This window comes from Echinops telfairi, unplaced genomic scaffold, assembly GCF_000313985.2.
Source record: "Echinops telfairi isolate 266 unplaced genomic scaffold, ASM31398v2 ScPeMD7_3509;HRSCAF=4178, whole genome shotgun sequence".
NCBI classification, from domain to species: domain Eukaryota; kingdom Metazoa; phylum Chordata; class Mammalia; order Afrosoricida; family Tenrecidae; genus Echinops; species Echinops telfairi.
This window is the reverse complement of record NW_022107407.1, coordinates 2,053,291-2,059,654: the sequence shown is the minus strand read 5'-3', so window position 1 is coordinate 2,059,654 and position 6,364 is coordinate 2,053,291. Positions and strand designations below refer to the sequence as shown.

The window sequence follows — 6,364 nt, the reverse complement described above, 5'->3', positions numbered from 1 at the left end:
ATAGCATCTGGGATCATAAAGGCCTGAAGATAAACAAGTGGCCATCTAGCTGAGAAGCAACAAAGTCCACATGGAAGAAGTATACCAGCCAATGTGATCATGAGGTATTGATGGGATCTGGTATCAGTCATCAAAGACCCAAAACAAAACAAACAAAAAGCATATCAATGGGAATGAGGGGGTAGGCAGAGTGGAGAACCAAAGCCCATCAGTAGTCAATTGGATACCTCCCTGTCAGAATGGCCACAAGGAAGAGAAGAGCCAGTCAGGGTCTAGTAAATCATTGATGAAACATACAATTTTATCACATAAATTTCATTTTACTCATTTAAGAACCTGTAACCCCTTAGCAGAGCTAATAGTCATGTACTATCTTTGGACAGAGAAGAAAATGTGTATTCCATAATAGAACACATTATTTTCAGAGAAGTTGGAGAAATTTTCATTACAATAGCATAAGCAAAAGCTAGTATTTATTAGATTTTTTCTTTATAAATTTAATTTTAAATTAAGTATATATTTATAATAGCCAATAGTGGTAGTTGCCTTACTTGAAGATTTTCTATACATAAAAATATACGCAATATCTTTATAGATTTAGAACAGGACATGATGAAGGAATAACCTAATGCAGATTTAAAAAAAATATTTGTCTGAAGAATTTACTACAAACTAAGCATTGTAGGCCACATGGAAATAAAAGGAAACAGACAGGGAGCTGAGGAGGGCCAAGATGAGTCTAGGGCTTTGGTGGGCACATTCCTGAGGGGAGGGGACCCTAGCATCCCTGGAGGAGATGGCCACATCCCTGGAGGGGGCATGCCTATTGGAGTTCCCCATCTAGGAGGGATGCCCACTGGGGAACCCATGGGAGGCCTCTTACCAATGGGTGGGCCCATCATGCCTGGAGGGGGTGCCCTTCAGCCAATAGGTGGTGGAGGACCTGCATGGCCAGGGGGATACTGGGTCAGGGGCCCTGCAATACTGGTTGTGGCAACAGCAGCAGTGCCTCTTCCTTAGGCAGTCATAACCTATTGGGATGTACCCCAACTCCATGGACCAGACCAGCAAGTCCTGCAGGAGCTTGGGGCATTGGAACACCAACTGGAATTCCTCTGCCAGCTGCCCTACTGATCCCTGGGCCTCCAGCAGCTCCAGCAAGTGGTACAAGGACAATGCCAGTATCTTTGGGAGGAGACCCCTCCATAGTCATGGAGACCAGGCTCTCTCCTCAAAGCAGCACCAGACCAAGGACTTGCTACTCTTCTCTAACTGCTTGCTTTGAGTTCTTTGGCTTGATTTTTGGGAACACATCACAGTCACAGACAAACACAAGTCCATGTGTTTGTCAAACTCCTTGAAGGTTCCAATGAAGATGCAACCATCTTTCAGGATGCCCCTCATCCTGGAGTCTTGCTGCTCTTGGCGACAGTCATGGTGGCAGTTCCGATGACGCAGATTCTCCCTGGATTTGCCTCAGCAGAGGCCTAAACAGCCCTCAAGAATCGGATCCCAGCCACCGCTCAGTGCAGATTTTTTTAAGTCTTCTTCACTTTCAGGAAGCAAGGTTGTTTCTCTACACATCAAAGGTTGTTAATAAGCCTTCCTAAAAACATGGTTGGATGTTCTTAATGTACTCCAGTGTTTCTGATTGTCTGATCGGCATGCAAATTGAGTAAGTATGATGAGAGGATACAACCCTTATGCATGCCTTTCTTGATTTTAAAATTTGCACAACTGCCGTTTGATTAGTGTATAGATTCCCCAATCCACATTAAGTGTCTGGAATTCCCATTTTTCTCAAGGATATCCATATTTCATTATAATGTGCACAGTTTAATGCCTTTGCATAGCCAATAAACCACAGGTAAACATCTTTCTGGTATTTTCTACTTTCATCGAAAGTAGAGATTCATCAAAAGTCAACAATGATAAACCTTGTTCCACAATCTTCTATCTTGTTTTTATCTAATGTACATCACCAATAATTATCAATATATAATTATAGCATATTTGATCGATTTTGGCCTTAAGACATTTGCAACATTTTTCAATATTTTGTCACTAGCTTTGGTGGTTGGTGCATAAAGTAGAATAATAATAATATGGACTGGATTTCTATGTATGGGGATGGATATTATCTTACCATATACTGCATTCTGCTTCAATATAGATCTTGAAGTGTCCTTTTTGACTATGAATGCAAAGGTCATTCCTCTTTAATTTGTCATACCCAGCATAGTAAAACATATGATTATCTGATTCAAAATGGACAATTTTGTTTATTTTAATCACCGATCCTTAGCATATCAATATTTATTTGGTACATTTCATTTTTGATAACTTTCAATTTCAAATTTTGTACATTCTGAGTTCCAATTATTAATAAATGTCTGTAACTATTTCTTCTCACTTTGAGTAGTGTACCATAAGCAAGTGAAAATCCACCACATGGTTCTGGTTGACTGTTCTTTAAGAAGACAGTTCTTCAGTCATTTTTAAAAAATAGTTTTTTGGATAAATAAATCACATATTCCACAACTCAATAATTTAATCATATTTGAAAAAGTGTACAACCATAACTATAGTCAGTTCTAGAACATTTTCTTTTTCTTGTATTCATTGTTATTACATCCCCATTTTCCCCAACTTGCCATTTTCCTAATAAACTGAGTTACTGTCTCTTACCAATCATGGATCTCACACATACAAACACACACACACACACACACACACACACACACACAAAACAGCAGCAACAACAGCAAAACCCAACAACATAACAAAATAAGGCGGATGAAAACCTCAAGTGAATATCTTATCATTTGATCTCCCTTATGTTCCATTGTAAAGCTGTTTTATTAAAGATAAAAAGTGAAGAGGAAGCCACATAGATTAAGCCTCAGCTGAATCTCTTCTGACCATAGACCCAGGATGTGAATAGCCTTGCTATCATGCAGAATGAAACTTAAAATGGATTGGTGGTTTCAAACTAACAACCAAGAAGTTAGTATTCCAATCCATAACCACTATGCCACTACGCCATTAGGGCTCCTGAAACCTGTTCACTTTGGGTAGCCCTGCTGGTATTTGAAATATCAGTGACATATCTTCCAGCATCACAGCAACACACAAGTCATCACAGCATGACAAACTGACACACATAATAATGGGTGTTAATGTACTTACATAGCTGGAAGTTGAGGCTTTTCCTAGGTTGTTCTTGCAGTTTTCTAGAATTGAAACAGCATTCCTCTTAGAAGATCCAACAGATACCAAACTTAGCAGGCAATGGAAGAGCAGGTTAAAAAAAAAAAAGGAAAGAAAAGACATATATAGAGATGACATACATACATACACTAGGAAAAAAATGCTGCTTACATGCCCATATCAGGAGAATATATTTTCTAGAGATAAAATGTATGTGAATCCATAGATCTTTCACTCTATTCCTTTTTTCTGTATGAAATGAAAGAGACTGGATAAGTGTTCATTAGCCAGTCTTTCACTTTAGGTTATTAAGTGGGTGTGGTAATTAGACAATTTTATGTCAACTTGTATTTTATATCAAGATGTATGACATTGTAAGGGTGGATTCCAACCTGTCAATCAGGTCACAACTTGATGCCTCCTTGGGTGTGTGGTCTTCTTATAAGAGGGAGAAGCTGGGAACCTCCCTCTCTTCCCCTTTTCTTCCTACTTGCTGGGACTCTGCCAGCAACCCTGAGAACTGTCTGTATTCTGCCATATTTCCACTCACTTTGGATCAATATGACTTTGTGTCCACCAACCTCTGATCTTTCTGCTTCTCAGTTCACTATTCTGCATCAATGACATGCAGCTACATGAGGATGAATAGGGACTATGGACTAGAATAGAATTTAAGTACTTGAGTTGCACTGGGCTGGGGAAGCTTCATAATACAGTATTTAATTAGTTCTTGATATAAAATAACATCTTACACATATAAGAGAAGGAACCTGCTTGCGTAGTGGTTACAGTTGGGATACAATCTGCAAGGTCAGCAGTTTGAAATCACCAAGCACTGCACGAGGAAAAAAGATGGGGTTTTCTACTCCTGTTCACAGGTACAGGTCTGGGAATTCACAGGACCAATTCTACCATTTCCTTTAGGGTCAATAGGAGTCATCTTCAATATGATAGAAGTGGGTTTTTTCATAGATATGAGTGCCTCTGGATTTGTTTTTCTAGACCACTCAACTTAACACAGTGGGGATCCTAACACATTTTGAATTAGATTGTCCATTGTGAACTCAGAATCACCATTAATGGTAAAGTTCAGAACTGCATCAACAGAATGTGGTTTCTTGAATAGTCGCACATTAGAATGTACTGATTTGAAAGCTGGGGAAGATTTGAAAAGTGAAAGTAAAAGCTTTATTCCACTTTTTTAGCAGAAACCATCATAGCTTTCCAAGTCTCCCTGGGTGCTCTTGTCTTATAGTTGTGATTGTAAACTGTTGTCAAAGTTATCCCCAACCAAAAGAAACCACAGAGCAACCCCAAGCACAACTTACCAAAAATATGCCTGGTCCTGCACCATCCTCGTGATCAGTTACAAATAAGACAGTTGTGATCAGTAGAGTTTTCAGTGGCCCTTATTTCTATTTCATTTCTAATTTATCTTAGTCTAGAAACTCTGATGAAACCTGCTTATCATCATAGAATATACAAGCCTCCTCTGAGCACTAGGCTCAGCTGCAATGAGGTGGACTGGCCCAGTGTGGAAGTCGAATAGAAGGCAAGAACTCTAGCCACAAACCATCTCTCTCCTCCTGGTTTTATGCTAGTGAACTTTAATGCAATAGCTTCCCAGATTCCTTGGCTATTCTTTATTTTCTGAACCAGCTCTGTTGCTTCAGGATGAAGTCATTAATGTCCGCTTTTCTGATTCTCTGGCATCAGTCTTAGGTCTTCTCTGCCCCCAAATCCTTCTACATGTGGATAAGTTCTATTTATTACCTATGCTCCTTGAATTTAACCACCTACATAATATCTCTATTGACCCAGATTGCATCAGTTCTGATGTAAACAAGGAGTAAAAAGCTTAAGAAGAATAGCCGGTACTATTTTGTGTATATGCAAGCAAGCAAACAAACAAAAAACAACCTACATTGATGTGACTGTGGCAAAATATAAAAAATGAAAGCCACACTATAAATATGGAAAGAAAATAGAAGAAAAATAATACAGTATAATAAAGATAATGAGCAGCATAGGATTAAAGGACATGTGTTCTAGATAATAGCAAAAAAACAGGTAACAAAAGTTAGATGGTAAATGCATTATTTTCTCAGTGAAATTAGATAAAGAATATAAATGATGAATTTTAAAAGGTTAAGAAATACAAGACAATTCTTATAATAATGAAACATTAACTACATTAAATCAATAATTAAAAATTCAGAATTTATAGCTAAATCTCTCAAATGCTAGATTGAGATTTCCTACTTGGTTGTTTTGAGCACACCCCAAATCAAAAGTTCTCAAAAAGTTAATTAGCTTTCTCTAGGAGAGTTCAGAGATCATTAAGAATGTACAGCAATTTATTTTATGTTTATTTGTGAATATAGATAATATTTAACTTGGTTTCTTTCTTATCTTATTGGACAGGTATCTTTCCTCTCAAAAAGCCAAGAATCACTCTTTTATTTTGACCTTATTTTTCTGCCACATAAAAAGATATTTATTTGCATTATAGTCTATAAATGCTAATATTATTATCTTTTTTAAAAAGATGATGTAATATCACATTAAATTCAAAACTAGGAAAGCTAAAGTTTTGAAAGTTTACTTTAAAGTAGCTAGAAGTTGAATAACATTGATAACATATATGAAAAATCAAAACAAAACAAAAAACTATTATTCAGGCCATCAAATGCAAGTGTAATGGATTAGGATTATTCTCCATAGGGTTTTCGATCACTAATCTTTCCGAAATAGGTTCCCAGGCCTTTCTGTGTTTCTGGGTAGATTTAAATTTCAGTTCATAGCCCAGTGATTATTCTTTTGTACCATCTGATGACTTTTGCACCATTTTGATAAAATGCATGTTAGTTGTATTGGGTTTTTGATATGCCAAAAAAATTAATGAAAACCTTCACAACAAATGTATTTAAATCATTTCATACTTCTACACATCTTTTTTATAACTTTAGTTAAGGTCATTATATATAGTACTCAATTTTGTTTCACTAATCTCTACATTAGAAGCAGCCTTAATAAGAGATGGCCTTAATAATATGAAAAAGGGAAGCTGAGACAAGAAGGAGGAGGAAAGGAGCGGAGCACAACCGGGCCCACCAAACCCGGAGGACGATGGCCCAGCTTGGAGGGCCCAGTG

At 37.4% G+C, this 6,364-nt stretch overlaps 1 pseudogene; it reads right to left on the bottom strand.

Annotated features, from left to right (window-relative positions):
• Positions 1-739: 739 nt before the first annotated feature.
• On the bottom strand, positions 740-1,404 carry LOC101641644 (annotated as a pseudogene).
• Between the last annotated feature and the right edge of the window lie 4,960 nt (positions 1,405-6,364).